This window comes from Conger conger, chromosome 14 (genome assembly GCF_963514075.1).
Source record: "Conger conger chromosome 14, fConCon1.1, whole genome shotgun sequence".
Classification (NCBI taxonomy): Eukaryota; Metazoa; Chordata; class Actinopteri; order Anguilliformes; family Congridae; genus Conger; species Conger conger.
In genome coordinates, this window is record NC_083773.1 from 2,970,742 (window position 1) to 2,994,370 (window position 23,629).

The 23,629-nt window shown below is 48.7% G+C and overlaps 1 pseudogene; it reads right to left on the reverse strand.

Annotated features, from left to right (window-relative positions):
* The window catches only part of LOC133109697 (voltage-dependent L-type calcium channel subunit alpha-1D-like), a 74,860-nt pseudogene extending 51,661 nt beyond the window's left edge, over nt 1-23,199 (reverse strand).
* Between the last annotated feature and the right edge of the window lie 430 nt (nt 23,200-23,629).

Consider the following 23,629-nt stretch of genomic DNA (forward strand, 5'->3'; position numbering starts at 1 on the left):
TCGAGAACGCTTTTTTTTTTGCTCTTCAAAGGAACATTTAACAGGGTTGGTATTCCGTTTAAGATGCCAGACCTTGATTGATTTCCAGGTCGGACAAAGTACAGTCCAAGAAGATGGGATGTGAAAGATAAATTATTCACATGCACTAAAATTCACTTGGATAGATGAAAGAATAAAACAGGGGAAGGGATTGTGCTTCATGTCGGTTTTTATTCATATTCCCATTTCAAATGAAACCATGAAGTGTCCCCATCCTATAAGACCGACTTCTCTGTCAATAAAGGACACCGGATACTTTTCCCTGCTACAGGAAAAGGACTGTGGTTGAGCACTGGAGGCAGTCAGTGGAGAGAATGACCTTAGAGCTCAAAGCTAGCTGCTGTTTGCGTCTCTGAGCAAGAGGAGTCCGGCAGCCTTGGCAGTTTTTGTTCTACAGGTATTTAAGAACCGCGTGGTCACTGTGTGGTCAGGTCTCTGAGGTCAGCACAGTGTGGTTAAGGCTTTGTGTGCAGCCAAGGTCATTAGTGCTGCGATTCCATAGAGGAAAAAATGCCCAGATTTAGCTTTTTGATTGACCAATGTGTACCACCATGCGCTCGAAATAATTTGTAATGCCCAGCGGCTGATGGATCAGATTCCCCATTCCGCTGGGGGTGAAACTGAGCCTTGTTTCACCAGAGCCTTCCTTACACTGTCCTGACCAGTCACACGGCTGCGTTTTAGTGATGCGACTGACAGGTGCAGAGGGAAGAGCATGAACAAGAGCAGAGGAGAAGATCTAGAGTACAAGCACCATAGAAGGGCATGAACACACACACGCACACACACACACACACACACGCACACACACACACACATGCACACACACACGCCCCCCTCACACACACACACACACACACACGCACACACGCGCACACACGCACACACGCACACACGCGCACACACGCACACACGCGCGCACACACGCACACACACGCACACACACGCACACATACGCCTGCATGCAGGCACACACACACACACACACGCCTGCACGCAGGCACACAGGGGAGGTTATAGAATTTACCATGTGCGTCAGAAGACTGGCTAAAAAAGGCAAACCTCCCTTTCTTCTTCTCCATTAGGTCAGCCAGGGTGACCCCTGGGTGGCAGAATCATGCAGCAGATGGGAGACGGTGTGCAACAGCAGACACGGGACACAACGAGAGGCCGTAAGGATGGGTTAGGAGGACCACAACAGCGCAACAGGTCAACTAAACAACACATACAAACCAACACAATAACAACAGCAACACTGTGACCGTCAGCACAACAAAATAAGCACCAACAGCAATGCAACGATTAACACAACAACAACAACAACAACAACAACAAGTACAGTATCATGGAACATTATTAGAATCACAACAACAAACACTGATGTATGCATGTGCATATGTAGTATTAATGATTGACAGTATAAGTGTTAGTGTGCAGTATGATTCATGTGCAGTTACACACAAGCATATAGACACACATACCATACACACACCTAAACACATGCATGAAACACACGCCTAAAAGCATGAGTCTGTGATGTATTCCGTTCAGAAATTATAAATTGACGGTGAACGGTACAGGATAGAACTGAGGCCAGTGAATCAGACATTTCTGTAGGTGCGCCTGTCCCAAGCACAAACACGCAGAATATTATTTCCAGTTTTTATTTCTTAAACCAACAGACAAATAAAATAGCTCATTGGTTTTGAAAAGTTATGAAGTTGCAGGTTTACAAGGCCATGCTAGCAGTGTCACCCCTGCGATGTGTGTACAACCCCAGGAGAGACATATTTAAGCTGTGAATACATGCACACACGTGATGCTTACATGAAGAGGATTTGGGTTAGACTTTCTTCTGCTGAAATAATGTGACTTTCCTTTTTAGGCTCTTCAGAGCAGCATTCAAGAGGGGTTGTGCCCAGATCTTAGGGTTGGAGGTATACTTAGGGTTGGGAACATGGAGGTGGCTGGTACTTTGGCCTTAGGGCAAATGTACTTAGGGTTCGGGGATGCTTATGGTTGGAGCGTAAGTAGGGTTTGAGGATACTCACAGCAGGTAAATGTAAATGCCTGAATTCATAGAATTTATCCAAAGCGCTGTATAATTCATGCTCCTCATTCACCCATTCATACACACACTCACACGCCAACGGCGATTGGCTGCCATGCAAGGCACCAACCAGCTCGCCAGGAGCAATTGGGGGTTCTAGGGCGTCTTGCTCAGGGACAAGACAACCCTCCGACTGCCAGACGGCTGCTCTTACCTCCAGACCTCCAGACTCAATGTCTCCTCTTAGGGGAAGCAGGGAGGTAAGCAGGGTGTGGGGGTGCTGAGCGGTGGGGGAGCGATGAAGGCCCGGGGGGGGGCGGGGGGCGGGGGGGGGGGACTCACGGTTGCGTTTGTCTCCGTCCGCCTCGTCCTCGTTCTCGGGGTCGATGTCCTCGGCCTGCGTGATCCAGTCCAGGTAGCCCTTCAGGTCCTCCTCCAGCTGCTGCTTCTCCCGGAGCTTCTGGAAGTCTCCGCGCGCCTTGGCCTTCTCCCGCTCCTTGGAGAACTCTCTGGAGGCACCAGGGTCAGACGGTCACGCTAACATAACACAGCGGTTGTTCCCCAAAAAAATTCTAACGGTCCACTCCAATTCCACACACAAAGACAAAAAGGCTAGATATCTGGATATGGAGCTGTTGTTAAATTAACCTGTTTTTTAAAAAAGTGCACCTGCATGAACTAGGAGCACGAGTGAACCACGTTTTTATTTTGATTACATTTCATCCCATATTACCGTTTTATCCCAACCAGGAACATAAAAGCCGAATCTGGAGGCACATTGCCCACTCCACAACCACAGCACCCAAACTCAGTACCCAAAACCACAGCACCCCAAACTGCTCTTACACACTTAGTACCAAAAATCACAGCACCCAAAACTGCTCTTACCCACTCAGTACCCATAATTACAGTACCTCAAATTGTCCTCACCTATTTAGTACCAAACATCACAGCACCCCAAACTGCCCTGACCCACTCAGTACCCAAAATCACAGCACCCAAAACTCAGTTCCCACTCAGTACCCAAAATCACAGCACCCCAAACTGTCCTGACCTACTCAGTACCCAAAATCACAGCACACAAAACTCAGTTCCCACTCAGTACCCAAAATCACAGCACCCCAAACTCAGTTCCCACTCAGTACCCAAAATCACGGCACCCCCAAACTCAGTTCCCACTCAGTACCCAAAATCACAGCACCCCACACAGTCCTTACCCACTCAATACACCCAAAACCAGGTTGAGAACGAAAAAGGATCCCAGAATGATCAGACTAACAAAGTAAATCCACGGCGTTTCCCATCCAATGGAATCATTAACCTGCGGGGACCCAGATCAGCATGTTAGTCACGTCACCCGGCAGAATCCTAGATTGGCGCATTAGCCTTTTCAATCCGGAGGAACGCCAGATCAGCGCTGTGACCTTCGTTAACCTGCAGGAACTCAAACCAGCCTGTTAACCGCACGAGTGCCGGGCACTCTCCTGTGACCACAGCATCAGGCCCGATCACGCCAGCCCTGTCCTGTGCACGGCTCCCCCTGCTGGCCGCACTGAGAAGTGCTCTTGCGCGGTACCTGACAGACCCCTCTTATCTCATTCATTCTCGCGGGCGGAAAGGGTGAGAGACACTATCAGAGAGATGGGGGGAGGGGGCTGTGCCTGCAAGAAGAGGAGAAGTGCTTACCCGCTCAACACACCGAGAACAAGGTTTAGAACAAAGAAGGATCCAAAGATGACAAGACTGACAAAGTAAACCCACGGAAGCTCAAGGCCCATTGCGTCGTTCATCTGAAAGCACAACCGGTGGGGGGAGGGAGAGAGAGAGAGAGAGAGAGAGAGAGAGAGAGAGAGAGAAAGAGAGAGAGAGAGAGAAAGAGAGAGTGAGTGAGAAAACACAGAGAGCCAAACACAGAGAGAACCTATAGGCTGCAATGGGACCACAGAGAGGGGCCATGGGGAACTCAAAGAGGGACAGGTCACACAGATCCTCATTAATATTCCAGCCCTTCAGACTAACCACTGTTTGTAAGCATCACATTAGACACAAACAGCCTAAGGGACTGATGTCTGAAATAATGAGAGGAGAGAAATTATTTGTAATGTTCACTGTTCCTGCCCTCTCAAATCTCTCCTTTGTACCTTTGCCTATCTGTGTCTAACTATCTATGTCTATTAATGTCTATGCATCTGTAACGAATGTCTACTCATCTGAATGGCTCTCTAATTTTCATGATAGGTTCTTGTTTATGCATTTTCCACAAAAACCAGGAATGGAATAGGAAAAAAAGCGGGTGGCCTGGGAGTCACCTAACACAGTGTGTGCCTTATGTATCCACCAATCAGCATGTTGGGACTGAACAAGAGGGCGGAGACTCCCCTAGTGTGGCATGCATGTCCACCAATCACCATGTAGGGGCAGGGTAGGTAGGCGGGGACTCCCCTAGTGTGGCAGGCATGTCCACCAATCACCACGTAGGGGCAGGGCAGGTGGGCGGAGGCTCCCTCAGTGTGGCAGAGGGGCAGAGTAGGTAGGCGGGGACTCACCCAGTACAGCACGTCGGTCCAGCCCTCCATGGTGATGCACTGGAACACGGTCAGCATGGCGAAGGCGAAGTTGTCGAAGTTGGTGATGCCCCCGTTGGGGCCGTGCCAGCCCTCCTTGCACACGGTGCCGTTGATGGGGCAGGTGCGCCCGTGCCCTGTGGTCGCGCACGGCGCCGGCTCGTCCTCCGCGATCAGATCTGCAGCGGGAGACACGGGGAAACACGGGCCACGCCCGCCATCATTCACACGCCACGCCCGCCATCCTTCACACGCCACGCCCGCCATCCTTCACACGCCACGCCCGCCATCCTTCACACGCCACGCCCGCCATCCTTCACACGCCACGCCCGCCATCCTTCACACGCCACGCCCGCCATCCTTCACACGCCACGCCCGCCATCCTTCACACGCCACGCCCGCCATCTTACACACGCCACGCCCGCCATCCTTCACACGCCACGCCCGCCATCCTTCACACGCCACGCCCGCCATCCTTCACACGCCACGCCCGCCATCCTTCACACGCCACGCCCGCCATCCTTCACACGCCACGCCCGCCATCCTTCACACGCCACGCCCGCCATCCTTCACACGCCACGCCCGCCATCCTTCACACGCCAGCCATCCTTCACACGCCACGCCCGCCACGGAGGAAGCATGCAGACCGCGTCCCGGAGCGTAGTGGTTAAGGTACATGACTGGGACCCGCAAGGTCGGCGGTTCGATCCCCGGTGTCGCCACAATAAGATCCGCACAGCCGTTGGGCCCTTGTAAGCAAGACCCTTAACCCTGCATTGCTCCAGGGGAGGATCGTCTCCTGCTTAGTCTAAATCAACCGTACGTCGCTCTGGATAAGAGCGTCTGTCAAATGCCAATAATGTAATGTAATGTAATGACTGCACTCCTGCAACGTACCCCCTTTCCAACTGTGCATCACTGCAGGGTGTGTCCGCTGGATTTGTCATCAATGAAAAGGCTAAAGCGTCTATTTTCAATGCGTGTCAGTGTTTTAGTTGACCTAGATTAAAAATTAGTGAGGCATGCTTCAGCCGGGGCTAGTTATTTAGTGATTAACAGTGTTGCTCAGAGCAGACAGAACCAGCAGACAAGCCTATCTGTAGGAGTCGATCAAAGGTCGCTGCGATATAGGCCTGAGCCTCTTTAGCTATCCACTTTTTGGAATTCCTTTTGGGGTAATAATATTACGGGTACAGCTATGTAATGATTGGATAGCCGTATAGTGGTGTTTAATTTCGTTTGCAATAATAATTGTTGGTTTGCTTAGCTAACACTACACAATATTATAAACGGGCCATCTGTGGCTTCTTGGAGCGATTACATCTTTGTATTCCTGACACTTCTTTAAGAGTGGATGAGTGTGTGTTTTCTTTTGCCTCACCTGTACCAGCCATAAAGCAGGTAGCATGCATTTTCCCGATGAAAAGCTCCAGTCCTATGATGGCGTAGATGATGATCACGAACAGAACCAGGAGGGCAATGTGCAGGAGGGGAACCATGGCTTTTATAATGGAATTCAACACCACCTGTAAACCTGGGACACAAGGAAAAACACTCTGACCATAACTCTGTGTCAGTTCTTGTACTTCTTGACCAGTTAGCAGTAGTTAAAACCACCTGCAGCTACAGCAACTTACAGCTACAGTTAACTACAGCTAGATTAAAGGGGGGGGGTATAACAGAAGCAATAGGAGGGGTACGTACTGGGCACACCTGAAAAGGGGAGGTACAACAGAGGGGCATAACAGAGGGGTATGCATGATAAGGGGGGGTATAACAGAGGGGTATAACAGGGGGGTATAACAGGGGGGTATAGCAGGGGGGTATAGTAGAGGGGTATAACAGAGGGGTATAACAGAGTGGTACAGCAGGGGGGTACAGCAGAGGGGTACAGCAGGGGGGTATAACAGGGGGGTATAGTAGAGGGGTACAGTAGAGGGGTACAGCAGGGGGGTACAGCAGGGGGGTATAACAGGGGGGTACAGCAGGGGGGTACAGCAGGGGGGTACAGCAGGGGGGTACAGCAGGGGGGTATAACAGGGGGGTACAGCAGGGGGGTACAGCAGGGGGGTACAGCAGGGGGGTATAACAGGGGGGTATAGTAGAGGGGTACAGCAGGGGGGTACAGCAGAGGGGTACAGCAGGGGGGTATAACAGGGGGGTACAGCAGAGGGGTACAGCAGAGGGGTACAGCAGGGGGGTACAGCAGGGGGGTACAGTAGAGGGGTACAGCAGGGGGGTACAGCAGGGGGGTACAGCAGAGGGGTACAGCAGAGGGGTATAACAGGGGAGTACAGCAGAGGGGTACAGCAGGGGGGTACAGCAGGGGGGTACAGCAGGGGGGTATAACAGGGGGGTACAGCAGGGGGGTATAACGGGGGGTACAGCAGGGGGGTACAGCAGGGGGGTATAGTAGAGGGGTACAGTAGAGGGGTACAGCAGGGGGGTACAGCAGGGGGTACGCACTGGGCACTCCTGAGACCAGTCTGAGGGGACGGAGGACGCGGAACGCTCGGAGCGCCTTCACGTCGAAGCCGCCAGGCTTCCCGCCGTGGCCGTGGCCGGACGGGTGGTGCGTCCCTGCAGATTCCGGCTCTTTGTCTTTGGTTAAAACTTCCAAGACAACACTAAATAACCTGGAACAAAACGTCCGGGACGGTTACACTCAAACCCCCACCGAAGCTAAAAATAAAACAGTTCTGGCTAAACAATCTGAAACAAAACATCCAATACCATCACACTCAATGGTGTAGAGAGAGAGGGGGAGGGAGAGAGAGGGAGAGGGAGAGGGAGAGAAGAGAGTGAGAGAGTGAGAGTGAGGGAGAGAGAGAGAGAGGGAGAGGGAGAGGGAGAGGGAGAGGGAGAGGGAGAGAAGAAAGAGTGAGAGTGAGAGTGAGAGTGAGAGTGAGAGTGAGAGAAAATCTAATTGTGGACTTACCCTATGACTACAATTACAAAATCCAGCATGTTCCAACCATTTCTCACATATGCATTCTGGTGCATCACTAATCCATATGCAATAATCTTCAAAAAGGTTTCAATTGTAAAAATTATTAGGAAGGCATATTCAACCGTTTCCTGAAAGAGAGAGAGAGAGAGAGAGAGAGAGAATATTAATATTTTTTTATAATTCACTGACTGACACTTCTGCTCAGTATATTTACAAAATGACATCCACATACAAGAATAAAGTGCAAAAAAATAATCTAATACAATACAAACTGAGTTCTGTTATTCTGTCAAAAAGTACAGGAAATCAGTTAGCGTTTCCTCTTCCAGTGATCAACACAGTGCTTTCATGAATTCACCAGGAAAATAATCCCCTTGAAGGGCCCAGCACGGACTCTAGCACAGGCCCCTCAGACTCTCCCCGGTCTGGGGGCAGCAGGCGAGGGCAGGGTGACGCTGCAGTATCAGAGGCACTGGACCACAGGACTCCTCACCAGTGACACTTCCCTCAGAGCACACCTCCAAAATCTAAACGAACGAGAGACACACATCTGGAGTGTGTGTGTGTGTGTGTGTGTGTGTGTGTGTGTGTCTGCGTTGGGGGGGGGGGGGGGGGGGCGGGGGTGGATACGGGCCTGAGGGGTTTGAATCTGCATGGCTGCTGTGGGGAACATTTTAAATGCATGGTGTGTATCAGAGTCTCCTACTGAAGAGGAACAGTGTGTTCCTGGGCTGGTTCTATCATAAGGCAAACATGACTCCAGATGTTAAGCAAACACTGGCGGACAGCACAAGCCTTTCACTCTTATCAATAATAAGGTCAGTTGAAAACTTTTTTTCACATTTATTTTATGTTTAATTGAATGTATTTATGTTCCCGTCATAAAATCCCTAGTTTTTTTCCATAATAGCTACACCACTTAAGGAATCTGATCTCCTGCTTCCTGTGGATCACTGCCATGCCAGCATGATTCAGAGATGTGTGTGTGTGTGTGTGTGTGTGTGTGTGCTTCTGTGAGAGTGTCTGCGTCTGTGTGTGTGTGTGTGTGTGTGTGCTTGTGTGAGGGTGTCTGCGTCTGTGTGTGTATGTGTGTGTGCTTGTGTGAGGGTGTCTGCATCTGTGTGTGTGTGTGTGTGTGTGTGTGTACTTGTGTGAGGGTGTCTGCGTCTGTGTGTGTGTGTGCTTGTGTGAGGGTGTCTGCGTCTGTGTGTGTATGTGTGTGTGCTTGTGTGAGGGTGTCTGCGTCTGTGTGTGTATGTGTGTGTGCTTGTGTGAGGGTGTCTGCGTCTGTGTGTGTGTGTGTGTGTGTGTACTTGTGTGAGGGTGTCTGCGTCTGTGTGTGTGTGTGCTTGTGTGAGGGTGTCTGCGTCTGTGTCTGTGTGTCTGTGTGTACATGAGTGTGTGCTTGTGTGAGGGCGTCTGCATCTGTGTGTGAGAATGTGTGTGAGAGTGTGAGTGTGAGTGTGTGTGTGAGTGTGTGCTTGTGCGAGTGTGTCTGTGTCTGTGTGCGCATGTGTGCTTGTGTGAGTGTGTCTGCATCAGTGTGTGTGTGTGCGTGTGTGTGTGTGTGTGTGTGTCTGCGTGAGTGTGAGTGTGTGTGTGTGTGTTTGTGTGAGCGTGTATGTGTGTGTGTCTGTGTGAGTGTGAGTGTGTGTGTGTGAGTGTGTGCGTGTGTGTGTGCGCATCAGTGTGTGTGTGTGTGTGTGTGTGTGTGTGTGAGTGTGTGTGTGTGTGCGACACTGATAGCATTAGACACACATCCTTTAACTCAGTGAATGCGTGCGCTTTCCTCCCACAGGCAGGAGGCTCAGCCCTTTCACGCCCCGTCAGGAGCACACAATGCGGGGGTCTCGGGCCGCGGGCCAGCCTTTCACTGGCACACTCGTGCCCACACGAGGGAGTCCTTCCGCCTCTCCGTCCCCACAAATCACACCCGCCGAGACGCTGAAGCCACGCGGCTCTGGGAGAGCACGGGGACCGGGAGGAGTTCAGGGCGGGATGGAGATCCGAGGCATTCGGGGGGTAGCGTTCATTTCTATTCGTAGTTATTTATTTTCTTTTTTTTGCACTTTCGTTCAAGTTGTGAGTGCACGTTATTCGAGCAGAACACACCACGGACAAGGAATTTAAGCAAGCCGACACGCTTTACATATATATATACATATATATATACATATATATATATATATTTTTTTTTTTTACATGAATGGCATTTGGCAGACGCTCTTATCCAGAGCAACGTACAGTTGATTAGACTAAGCAGGAGACAATCCTCCCCTGGAGAAATGCAGGGTTAAGGGCCTTGCTCAAGGGCCCAACGGCTGTGCGGATCTTATTGTGGCTACACCGGGGATTGAACCACCGACCTTGTGGGTTCCGTTCCAGTCATTTACCTTAACCACTACACTACAGTCAGGTACCTTAACCACTATGCTACAGTCATGTACCTTAACCACTACACTACAGTCATGTACCTTAACCACTACACTACAGTCATGTACCTTAACCACTATGCTACAGTCATGTACCTTAACCACTACACTACAGTCAGGTACCTTAACCACTACGCTACAGTCATGTACCTTAACCACTACGCTACAGGCCGCCCATTCAAATTATTTGAGCAGAACACACCACAGACAAGGAATTTAAGCAAGCTGAACACTTGGTTGCGGATCGATCGGAGTGAAATGAGTGCTCTGTCAACTGCTTGCACCATTGATTTTTAAAGGAAGAGCCAGGGCGAGGCGTGGGCGTGGGCGTGGGCGTGGGTGTTTCTGGGACGGGCGTGTGACATGATGAACCACACCAGGCAACCAGATTGAGTGGCGGATACCACCACCAATCAGATTACAGCAAGCCTGTCAGTCAGTTAATTAAGATGTCCAGATATTACATTACATTACGTGGCATTTAGCAGACGCTCTTATCCAGAGCGACGTACAACAAAGTGCAAATCAAACACAAGAACAAGTGCAAAAGTGGACCTGAGAGGACAGTACTGAGTCCTAGTGTAAACATACAGAAATTCAGAACCCTTGAAGAGTACAATCAACTTTCAAACTAGCATACCACAGTTGGCAGCTAGAAGACAACAATACAACAGCCAATAAAAACTACAGATACTACAGTGGGCTCCAGAATTGTCAGCACTCTTGATATAAATATGCACTCAAAATTCTGTAAACTAAAAAAAAAAAAAGAATACAGTTATTGACATAAGCTTTATTTTCCAACATCATTCCAACAATGCAGAGTGCATTAATAATGATTCAATGGAATTAACACATTTATCAAAAAAAACGTATTTCCCCAATAAACAGGTTCCACAATTATTGGCAGCTCTGGTTCATGAGGCTAGAGAACACATTTGGAAGGATATTTGACAATTCCCCCAAGCAGAACTTTTCAGAATCATTCAGTTCAGACCACAGGTTTTTCATAGGATTTAAGTCTGGAGACTGAGATGGCCATTACAGAACATGAGTGTTGTCTTTACTTAACCATTTACGTGTGGATTTTGATGTATGCTTGGAGTCATTTTTCCTGCTGGACAATCTACCTATGACCAAGTCTCAGCTTCCTAGCAGAGGCAGCCAGACATTATGCATTTGCATCCTCTTCCTCGTGGCAAGTCTGCAATCACTCTATATTTGTTATGTCTTCTCATTATTGCTCTTACAGTGCTAAGAGATAAGTTGTTTTACCCATTACCCGCAAATTACCATCTGTGTCTTCTGAATTGGCAGTTCAAGGCTTTTCCCATGCCCCAAAGGGATTCTGTACGCTTGTTATCTCATTTTCATACGCTACTGAAACACGGATGACACGATATAGTTCCTTTGGACTGAGATTAACTAAATTAAAGTCAAAATGTATCACCAATTTCAATTTGATTTTATGTACAATAATTGTTCGGGGTGGCAATCATTTTGGCACCTGTGGTTTTCAGAAAAAATTAGATTACTAAATAAAAAACAATGAAACATGAGGGTAAATATATTAAAATAAAAGTATATATATATATATCTATATCTATACAGTATACATGTATATAGTTCCTGTATATGTGAACATAACATGGATAATGATCTATATTTTGTATATTATATGCAGCCTATTAAAATTTTTATTAAGGGTGCCAATCATTCTGAAGCCCACTGTATATCAGAGGTTTCTGAAAATCAGCCATTTACTACAGCATATTCCATTTCCTGTTTTATTCAATTATGATGGCGTTCCAAAGGTCAGAACCACGGGGGGGAAAAGCACGCTCCGGGATAATACTGTAAATACCGCCTACCCCCCCTCCCCTCCCCCCCCCAAAAAAAACCAAAAAACAAATTGATGCCCACCCTGGAAAAGCAAACATATGCAGCAGCCCACGTACAGAAGGCACACGCGTGCAGAACGCAGATTCAGCACGGACGGGATGAGAGTCCGTCGCTCACCGAAGCAGACCGTCGATGTGGAAGGGACCGCGCTCGGCGTAACTGAGTCTAATTCGTGCTGTCACTTAGACCGTACGGAGGGGGGGGGGGGGGGGGGGCTTAGCATGTCAGCGGCCCGCTCCGTGGTCTGCCGCGGCCAATAGGAGAGCAGCTCCAGAGTCGATCGGAGGAAACGCTCGAAAGGATTAACTTTCCTCACGCACCCTAAGGTCTTCGTGAAGGGGGGGGGGGGGGGGGGGCGGATTAAGATGCGAGAACTGAACCCCCCCGGTTCAGTTCTCGCATCTTAATCGATAAACAAGCTACTGTTCTTCTGTTCCTCAACCCCAATGCAACCCTGTACATAAAGCCTGTCTATCCCCCCCCCCCCCCCCCCCCACTTAGTCACACAGCCTCTTCCGCACATCCAGGGTTTCTGCTCCATCGTTTCTGCTCCAGTGTTTCTGCTGCAGTGAAGCCCAAACAGAGCTCTGCAGGATCCTCTGAGTCATCCCTGTGGAGGATATGCCCCCCCCCCCCACCCCACCCCACCCCAACCCCCACCTCCATGAATGGCCCACCCACCCTCACCCACTTCCTGATTCACCGTCCCAAACTCCATACACCGACGAAATACGTGCAAGGCAACAGACAATGGTACATATGTACACGCATAGAGCATAAACTAGCCAAATACGCATCCATATCTATCACCACACAAAGGTACGCGCACGCAAAACTGGTCAACTGCACACCCATGAATATCTATACGCACACTCAACTTTCACACTGACAAACAGTACAGCCACAGATACAGGCACAGAGAACAAATGAAAACCCATAAATATCCCTGAAGTACCAAGTGATAGTAGAGAAATGTTCCTTTACCATGAGATTAAAGTAAAGGTTTTATGGATTTTGCCTTGCATATCCCATGGGAAGTCATGTGTGCATGTATGTATGTGTACTGTATATGCGTGTCTGTGTAATAAGAAGCAGAGCTTGCTCTCTCATGCATATTCAACATTAGCAATTGCTCCTGCACAGATTTCACAAGCTCCAGTACCCACACACCAAGGACTTTGAGTGCTCCAAACCCAATACTGCTGCGGCTGCCGCGGCTGAAAGACAGAAAGGCAAAGCCAGGGGAACGTAACCGGCCCCGGACCCGAGGGAACAGAAACCCGAACCGGAACTGGAACCCAAAATAGACCTTTAAGCATAAGTGCGATTAAGCACTGACAGTGATGAACATTCTATGTGATAAACACTGTGATTAATCACTGTCCGTGTTAAACATTCCATGGGATAAATACTATTTGCAATGATCACCGCAGTAAACACAGTCTGTGATGAGCCGCGTCGGAGACGTACACTGCAACAAACAGTGCTGCCATTTGGTCTTTTCGTCATATGTGCGCGAAGTCGCCACCGATTCAACAGTCGGCATCACACCCTGCACAAGAGCTGGATTACAGTGTACAGGAGTACAGCAGGCGCACCGCCGCTAGTCTATCCACGACAGCAACGTCCCTCTCGCTATCTCCCCACACACAAGGACAACATTCCACTGACACCCACGATGGCAACGTTCCTCCAACATCCCACACAATGGCAACTTTCCTCCAACATCCCACACAATGGCAACGTTCCTCCAACATCCCACACAATGGCAACGTTCCTCCAACATCCCACACAATGGCAACGTTCCTCCAACATCCCACACAATGGCAACGTTCCTCCAACATCCCACACAATGGCAACGTTCCTCCAACATCCCACACAATGGCAACGTTCCTCCAACATCCCACACAATGGCAACGTTCCTCCAACATCCCACACAATGGCAACGTTCCTCCAACATCCCACACAATGGCAACGTTCCTCCAACATCCCACACAATGACAATGTACAAGGTTCCACACAGAAATGACAATGTTCTACTGATCATCATCAGGCACCAGAACAACGAACCCAATAGCGAGACCACAGACGTTCAAGTTAAAGCCTTTATTAACTTTGCAGCAGATCAGACAGGCAGGGGTCAAGAACCAGCAAGGAGGAATGGTGTAGACCAGGCAGTTCGTCAATGAGAGTCCAGGCAAAGGTTTGGTTTCCAGGCAAACGGGCACAACAAGGGCAATCCAAAGAAAGGTTGCGGTCACAGGCAGAAGGTCAAAAACAAACAGGCAGTCCAAACAGGCAGATAAACAGAATCAAAAAAACAAAATCAGAAACCAAAAAGCCAAAGGGAGTCCAACAGCAGCGGGTCAAATCAGAACAGATGGAAAATCCAAAAGCAAAATGGGTCGAAACACGGGTGATCAGACAGAAATAGGGGGGCGACATGGCGCAGGCAGTAAGAGCAGTCGTCTCATTGGCTCAGGCGATAAGAGCAGTCGTCTCATTGGCTCAGGCAGTAAGAGCAGTCGTCTGGCAGTCGGAGGGTTGCCGGTTCCTGAGCAAGACACCTAACCCCCAAATGCTCCTGACGAGCTGGTCGGGGCCTTGCATGGCAGCCAATCGCTGTCGGTGTATGAATGGGTGAATGGAGAAGCATCAATTGTACAGCGCTTTGGATAAAGGCGCTATATAAATGCTTGCCATTTGCCACCCGTGTTACCAAATAAACACTGGAGAGCGAGATATACCACACGGCAATCTGGCAATGAGTGTGACAAATGGAGAGGTTTAAATACACAGATAACAAGAGGAAATAACAATCAGGTGGGTGAAGCAATCAGGAAGTGGGAGACAGATTAAACGAATGATGGAATGAATGAACCGACAGACAGACTACGGTGTGCACAGAGGGTAAAAATAAACCAAAAACGGTAAAGACTTAAGACAAAACAGATAACAGAAAACACAGAACGTGACAGATAATGTTCCACACACGCACAATGACAACAGTCCACATACATGCACACCCTGCTGTAAAATCCAGCTATGCTGGTGAAAATTGAGCTGGTCAAGCTGGTGATAAGCTGTTCTACCACACACAGACACACACAGACACACACAGACACACACAGACACACACACAGACACACACACAGACACACACACAGACACACACAGACACACACAGGCATGAGCTGGTCAACCATATCAAGTTGGGAGCTGGTCTGAACTGGTCAACCTAGTTGTTTTTGTTTTCAGCAGGGCACGCATACTGTACACACATGCTCCGCACTGGTGCGGTTTCAGTCAGTCAGACTGCCATTCAGGGTTGAACAGACAGGTGAACCTGCTCAGATTACGGTCAGCTCCACCTGCCAACTGTGCTGTGAGCAGCTGGGAGACAGACTGCCACAAGACCTCCTCAGCTCCACACAGATTTGTGCGTGTGTGTGTGTGTGCGTGTGCGTGTGCGTGTGTGTGCGTGTGCGTGTGTGTGCGTGCGTGCGTGCGTGCGTGTGTGTGTGTGCGTGTGCCTGTGCCTGTGCGTGTGTGTGTGCGCACAATGCATGTGCAAATGTGCATTATACCAAAAATATCACCTATATAATAAAGCTTAAACACAATCATGTCAGTAGCACATCCCTCATAGGGAATGAGTTTGTTGTAGGTGGCATCTCAGTCATGCGTGCTCTGCTGCTACCATCTCATTGGCTCAGGCAGTAAGAGCAGTCGTCTCATTGGCTCAGGCGGTAAGAGCAGTCGTCTCATTGGCTCAGGCGATAAGAGCAGTCGTCTCATTGGCTCAGGCGATAAGAGCAGTCGTCTCATTGGCTCAGGCGGTAAGAGCAGTAGTCTCATTGGCTCAGGCGGTAAGAGCGGTCGTCTCATTGGCTCAGGCAGTAAGAGCAGTAGTCTCATTGGCTCAGGCGGTAAGAGCAGTAGTCTCATTGGCTCAGGTGGTAAGAGCAGTCGTCTCATTGGCTCAGGCAGTAAGAGCAGTAGTCTCATTGGCTCAGGCGGTAAGAGCAGTAGTCTCATTGGCTCAGGCGGTAAGAGCAGTTGTCTCATTGGCTCAGGCGGTAAGAGCAGTAGTCTCATTGGCTCAGGCGGTAAGAGCAGTAGTCTCATTGGCTCAGGCAGTAAGAGCAGTTGTCTCATTGGCTCAGGCGATAAGAGCAGTCGTCTCATTGGCTCAGGCGGTAAGAGCAGTCGTCTCATTGGCTCAGGCGGTAAGAGGCGGTCGTCTGGCAGTCGGAGGGCAGTCCTGGGTGTGTCAAAGTGTCCCGGAGCAAGACACCTAACCCCCTAAATTCTCCTGACAATCTGGTTGGTGCCTGGCGTGGCAGCCAATCGCCGTTGGTGTGTGAGTGTGTGTGTGCATGAATTACATTACATTAATGGCATTTGGCAGACGCTCTTATCCAGAGCGACGTACAGTTGATTAGACTAAGCAATCCTCCCCTGGAGCAATGCAGGGTTAAGGGCCTTGCTCAAGGGCCCAACGGCTGTGCGGATCTTATTGTGGCTACACCGGGATTAGAACCACCGACCTTGCGTGTCCCAGTCATTTACCTTAACCACTACGCTACAGGCCACCCTACATGAATGGGTGAATGAGAAGCATCAATTGTACAGCGGATAAAGACGCTATATAAATGCCAATCATTTACCATCACCTGTGCAGTTCCTATAGGAGTCCATTTTAGGCACCCCTTTCCATTAGTGTGTTGCCACTTTGCTACACCAATCACAGTAACATCCCCTTTCAATGATGATACACAGCCATATTTCTCAGCCAGCAATGCAGAGACTAGTGCAGCATATAATTAATTACATAATTTAATGACATTAAATACCAGACAACTACAACATTCTAAAACTTTTTTTCATTTTTTTTTTCAGATGAAACTAAAGTCATGACTCCACTACTCAGAGTGTTACTCTAAATGAGGGGTGTCAAACTCCCTTTTCCAATGGTTCTGACCTTGGAAATGCCAATTAAGGCCTTGAGAACAAGGTGTGTTGGCTCTTTAGCCAATGGAAGACTTTGAAATGCATCCCTCGTGCTGAAACACCAAAAAGCAGCAGACACTGCGGCCCTCCAGGACCGGAGTTTGACACCCCTGCTCTAAATAATGGGCACCCTTATTCCCGAATGCAAAACAGAACTCGGAAAATTGGCATGGGTCTTTTGGATTTGACAAAAACATTATGAAAACATCCAAGGCAATGCTACTTCCAGAAAAAAGATATACATGTACAATAATCTCATTGAGAAAATTTCAGTGGCCCATCCATGATTTAATTCCCCCCAAGACTGGATTAGTAGAATGCAAACAGCCAGGGTTTTTATCACAGCTCCAGATGGTTCAAAATCAACCATAATGGACAACAATCCCCATTTCGCCTCAGTCCTGACCCGCGTATATTAGTTACACGAGTTCCTATGGGGACAGATGTTAACATTTTACCACAGATCACCTTTAAAGCGCTATGCCGTTTAGACCCAGATTACAGATTACAGAGCGGACCCACTGATGCCTCGCAATCCAATCATACTCTCAGATCAAAGGCGTCTCCACATAATCCCTACTAATTAGAGAAAGCACAATGGCACCATTTTAAGTTCCCTTTGTGTCAAACGACTCGCTTTGTGCACGCTGTCTGTCTCTCGGTTTTAGTTTTAGTCTGTCTCATCAGTGACCCAATTGCCACTCTCACCACCAGCGCTTCGCAGTTCATGTTGACCTGGTGCTGCTTTTGTTATTCCTGTTATCATTTCATTGGTCCAGAAAGCACTTTCTGTGTAAAACGATAGTAGATGACGTGGATAAGTTATACCTGCTACCTCACCGATTAGTCACGGCACAAATTATGCATGTGACACCCAGATATATTTTCAGAATCATTCAGGGAAAACCAGACTTTTCCCAGCAGTGGGAGGAAATATATCCAGGGATCTAAATATCAGCATCTCTACCTTGAACACACTGTGCTCATACAAACCCTATGACCCACACACTGCTCATATAAACCCTATGGCTCATACACTGTGCTAATGTAAACCCTATGGCTCATACACTGTGCTAATGTAAACCCTATGGCTCATACACTGTGCTAATATAAACCCTATGGCCCATACATTGTGCTAATGTAGCCCTATGGCTCATACACTGTGCTAATGTAAACCCTGTGGCTCACACGCTCAAAGTTATTCATAATGGAGCACGGAGCAATACAATGGGGATGAATCCAAGTAATCTCACTCAATCAGAACAAGTGATCCCATTCCGATTGACATTTTGATTCAGTTTAACAGGAGAATATGCCGCGAAGAATGAAGAAATACTGTATGTATGTAAACGCGACTAGTGACACTGCACGTCAGCAGATGCATGCCCATTCCTGAAAACACTGTGTAAACAGTGTAGAATGCATACACACACACACACACACACACACACACACACACACACACACACACACACACAGACACACACAGACACACACAGACACACACACACACACACACACACACACACACACACACACACACACACACACACACACACACACAGACACACACACACACTCCGGCTAACGTTCAGCACAGTTGCTCCCAGACGTGTGCACGTTCCCACAGACGTTCCCAGCCACCTGTGGCTGGTGTTTCCTGTTGCCGACGGTTTAACACACGCTGTAAAGCCAATGGCTGTTCAGGGCGGAGGTCACATGCTCCAATGGCCGATCCTGCCCAGAGACAGTGTTTTCGTGTTCATAACGAGCCGCAGAGTTTAATGAAGCTTCAGCGAACGAGGCCGAGGGGCCTCCTTGCATCAGGCGCCATATTGTGTTCCACAGCACGGCTCTGCGTTTTAAATGTCACGAACAGCAACCGCCCTGCAAGAACACGGCTCTCCGCTGTGGGACTCCCGTGCACTTTACTGTATCCACCGTAGGCCTGTCCCCCCCCTGACCCAGTCAGCCGGCTTCAACACACTCTCATGCACCGTACACACACCCCAACCCCAACCCCCGCCCCTCCCTCTCCCTCTCTTTCTCTCTCTCTGCAATTAAACTGAGATGCAAATCTTAGATCCGCTATGGTCAGAGATTGCATTAACAAAGGATTCTGGATTTTTTTTTTTTTACACTATGTTTTTAAATGTATTCCCAGACTTGGACTACATCATAATTACTCCAGTTTCTTTGAGCCAGTTGTTTTCAGTGTCTGGTATTTGTTTACACGGCCATTGGTAGCAATGCAAGATTCAAAGGGACAGCTCTTAATTGGATCGAAAAGTTGAAAACGAGATGTCACCCAGCTTTTTAAAAATAATGTTCAGCTCATTTGTTTTCTGTGTGTGAAATCTTTGTATTGTGGCCTATTAAAGCTATGGAACATTAAGTTACTGTGCATGGTATAAAAAAAAAAAGAAGACAGCGAATAGTTGTAAGGTTAGCCTCTGCATAACGTCGAAAACAGCCTACAATTTCTGGAAACAATTTGAGGCAGGAAATAGGCAATGCAGTTGCTGAATCTTGATTCATATTTGATGTGCACTGCATACTTTAAAAGTTTGATCCCAGTTTGTGAGCCAGGCGAGCTGCACTGGACAGATTAATTTGCGGAGAACAAGGGCAGAGCACAGCGTACCACAATGCACAGAGTGCCGGGGTCACTGTGAACATCCCTGGAGAGCAAATACCTTAAATATTGCAGCAGTTTTAGATATCACTAAAAGATATCACTCCTTCCAAAAATAACAAACAAAAAAAGACATTACCAGCTCGCTTGGACAACCCTGCTTTCAAATGTGCTCAGACAAAGCTACAGTTTTCAATATGGATCATATTGCTGTCATATTACCGCGATATGGAGCTTTGCTTTGTGATGCTGAACAATTCATGAGAGAGGCATTACCTCATTCAGACTGAGGGCTGTCTTTCAGTGTGAGCTACAGCTGTTTCGCATGTCAGGAAAGGGACTGTGCATAGACAATACACACGCACAGACGCACACACGCACACACGCACACACGCACACACGCACACACACGCGCACACACACGCGCACACACACGCACACACACGCGCACACACACGCGCACACACACGCACGTACACACACATGCACGCACGCACGTACACACACACGCACGCACGCACGCACGCACACTCACATGCATACACACACACACACACGCACACACTCACATGTATACACACACACGCACACACACACACACACACACACACACATGCATACACACACGCACACACGCACACACACACTCACACACACACACACACACACTCACATGCATACACACACAGACACACACACACACACACACACGCACGCACGCACAAACGCAACCTCAGCAGGCATACTGTCCCTCCACAAAGCTGCTTTACAGTTACCCGAGGTATACTGTCTCGCTTTAAACCACGAAGATGTCGATACCCCGATACCAGCCATTGTGAAGCTGACAGGTTGTGAAAACAAGAACAAAAATGTCCTTCATTGCACACAGAAACTGCACGGGGGACATGAGAGCAGAGCGAATGTGGATGAGATGAATGTGTGCTTGTGTGCAGAGTGACACATTCATTAGATGTTATGAGTGTGTGTGTGTGTGTGTATGTGTGCGTGGAGTGACACATTAATTCGATGTTACGAGTGTGTGCATGTGCATGTGCGTGTGTATGTGTATGGAGTGACACGTTCAGCCTGGGAATGGCGCGGAGGCTGTATGACCTCATTCCCCCAGGTTGAAACAGTAGGACGTAAGAGACACATAATCTCACAGATGCAGAGCACAGCACAACTCCACAGGCTCAACACAGGCTCCACAGCCTCCACAGTTCACATTTCAGGAACCCCAAAATGCAAGGAGCTACAGCCTCTCAATCACTGAACAACACCAGCCAATGAAAATAATTTTGCACACTGTGACTGATTTCTTGAACCCTTTGCTGTGTCAAAACCAGAGCCATATTTACTGCATCCCGTGTGCGGTAGTATGTAGGATAATGTGATTGACCCAACTAGCTATTGCATACTGTTGAGTATGTAACATAGAAGTATGTGCTGTCCACCCAGCATACTGCACACTGTTTAATGTGTATTTTTTAGTACATGATGGGTGAAAAATGTCCTACATACTATTATTCAACCGTACTGTGGAAGTGTAGGACGTTCTACCCTTATGACCATGCTCACATGGTGTTGTTGCTGAAGGACAACATCAGCAAAGCCCTGCCTCGTTTTTCAAAGTAAAGCTACACGTAATATTAGCGGGACTAAAACGGTTGTTTGCATACACTTCCTGAAAAGTATGTTGCAGAATATACCCAGCAAAACCCTGGAAATAAGTATAAGTATTTCATTCTGGAAGCACAATACATTTAGAGAAATTTTCACCTCCTTAATAACTTTCTCATCCATCCATACTCAACTAGCATACTAAATAGTAGGCAAGTGTGGTGATTTGGACAGGGCCACAGTCCAAATCGACACACACCACTCTGTACTCACCAGGTCATGGTTGGTTGAGTTGGAGTCATCTTCAGGGAAAGGAATGTACACTGCTAAGGCCATGCAGTTGGCAAAAATAGCGATCAATATAAAGATATCAAATGGCCTGAAGCATACCGTCAAGGAAAAACAAGATCATATTCACTTAAAGCACACACTCACATCCTGCACAAATTGAAATTGTATCGGGTCACAAAAATGTTCCAATGTTTCCCGTCTCACCTGGGAATAGACATGTTCATCTGATAACCGTTCTCTACTGCCACAAGAGCACGGTGCTATAATAATGTCAAGAACTAAGCATTCTGCTTCTTGACCGAACACATAAAACCTGTTCTGGCCCCATTTGCCACAAGCTGAGGATCTCTTGACACAGTCTCCTAACAGAGTCCTCGCAGAGAAATTGATCTTGAATATTAATTTGAACTTGCGTATCCCGAGGGCTTGCTGGGGAGAATCCCTTTCCCCTCACGTACCGAGTGCGTCTTCTAAAAATGGCCCAAGCATTCAGAAGATAACATCCTGTCTTTTAAAGTGCACTTGGAGTAAAAACAGCAAGACGGAGAAAGCACCATGATAAACATGCAACATGCTGAAAGAAAGGTCACTCACAGTCATACCCTCACACAGCTCTTTCACCAGTATGATGGCTCTGTGTCATAAATACTGTATATACACTGTATCCTTCTGGTCAAACATGCTCTGCTTATAGGAAACCTACCGAGATTTGGGATGTAAATCCAATTTACTAAAAGCAATCTGCTAGCATTAGGAACATTCTGTTGTGGTGGTGTTGTCACTGACAGACAACAAGGCACAGAAAATGTCATTGGATGGTTAAAACTTATGTCTTGTATTTACATTTTTGTCTTCTTGCCTTGTCAATGCACTTCAAAATGCAACATCTCATGTAACTATACAAGTAAGTTGTAACTATACAGAAGAAACCAATGGCTGTCCGGAAGGAAGGAAAATGTAATTCAACAATCTAAAACTCATATTCAGGAACTTAATTTTATATTTATCAGGGACAGTGCACATTAATCAAAATTTTCAGTTTCCAGATGCATATTTCAGTTTCCAAATAAATGCACCAGAGTTAGCTAATGAGCTCATTTTCATCTGTAGTCCCTAACCTGCATGTCTTTGGACGGTGGGAGGGAACCCAACAGACACGGAGAGAACATGCTAACTCCACACTGAAAGGGCCAGGCGGGGTTTCGAACCTTCTTGTTGTGAGGCAACAGCGCTACCCACTGTGCCACTGTGCTGCCCGTCCCACTGTGAACATCCCTCATACATACACACACCTAGAAATACATAAACACACACGCACACGCACACACACCCGCACACACACACGCACGCAAGCACGCACACACACACACACACACACACACACACACCTAGAAATACATAAACACACACACACACACACACACACACACACACACACACACACACACACACACACACACACACACACACAGGAAAGGATACTTCCACTCCACCAGGCTGATGCAGGCTCTGCGGATGGGGTTGTTGAGGTTGAGGCAGAAGAGGGCTCGGGGGGGCCTGCTGTTGGCACTGCTGCCCTGCTTCTTGCTTTTGGCGTACTGCTGCCTCTTGCGCTGGGCGAGCGACCCCACGGGGGCCGGGGCGGGCGGGGCCGCGGGGCCCGGGGCGGGCGGGGCCGGGGGGGCCGGGCCGCTGGCGCTCATGGTCGGAGCGGCCGGCCGAGGGGGACGGGCGGGCGCGTCTGACGGGTGAGAGAGGCAGCCTGCGGCACGGCTGCCGATGGCATAGTGTGCCCCTGAGAGAGAGAGAGAGAGAGGGAGGGAGGGAGGGGGGGAGGGGGGGAGGGAGAGAGGGAGGGGGAGAGAGGGAGAGAGAGGGAGGGAGGAAGGGAGGGGGAGGGAGGGAGAGGGGGAGAGAGGGAGGGAGGGAGGGGGGAGGGAGAGAGAGGGGGGGAGAGGGAGGGAGGGAGGGGGGGAGCGGGGGAGAGAGAGGGAGGGAGCGGGGGAGAGAGGGAGAGGGAGGGAGAGGGGGAGAGAGGGAGAGGGAGAGAGAGAGGGAGGGAGAGGGAGAGAGGGAGAGGAGAGAGGGGGAGAGAGAGAGGGAGGGGGAGGGAGGGAGGAGGGAGAGAGGGAG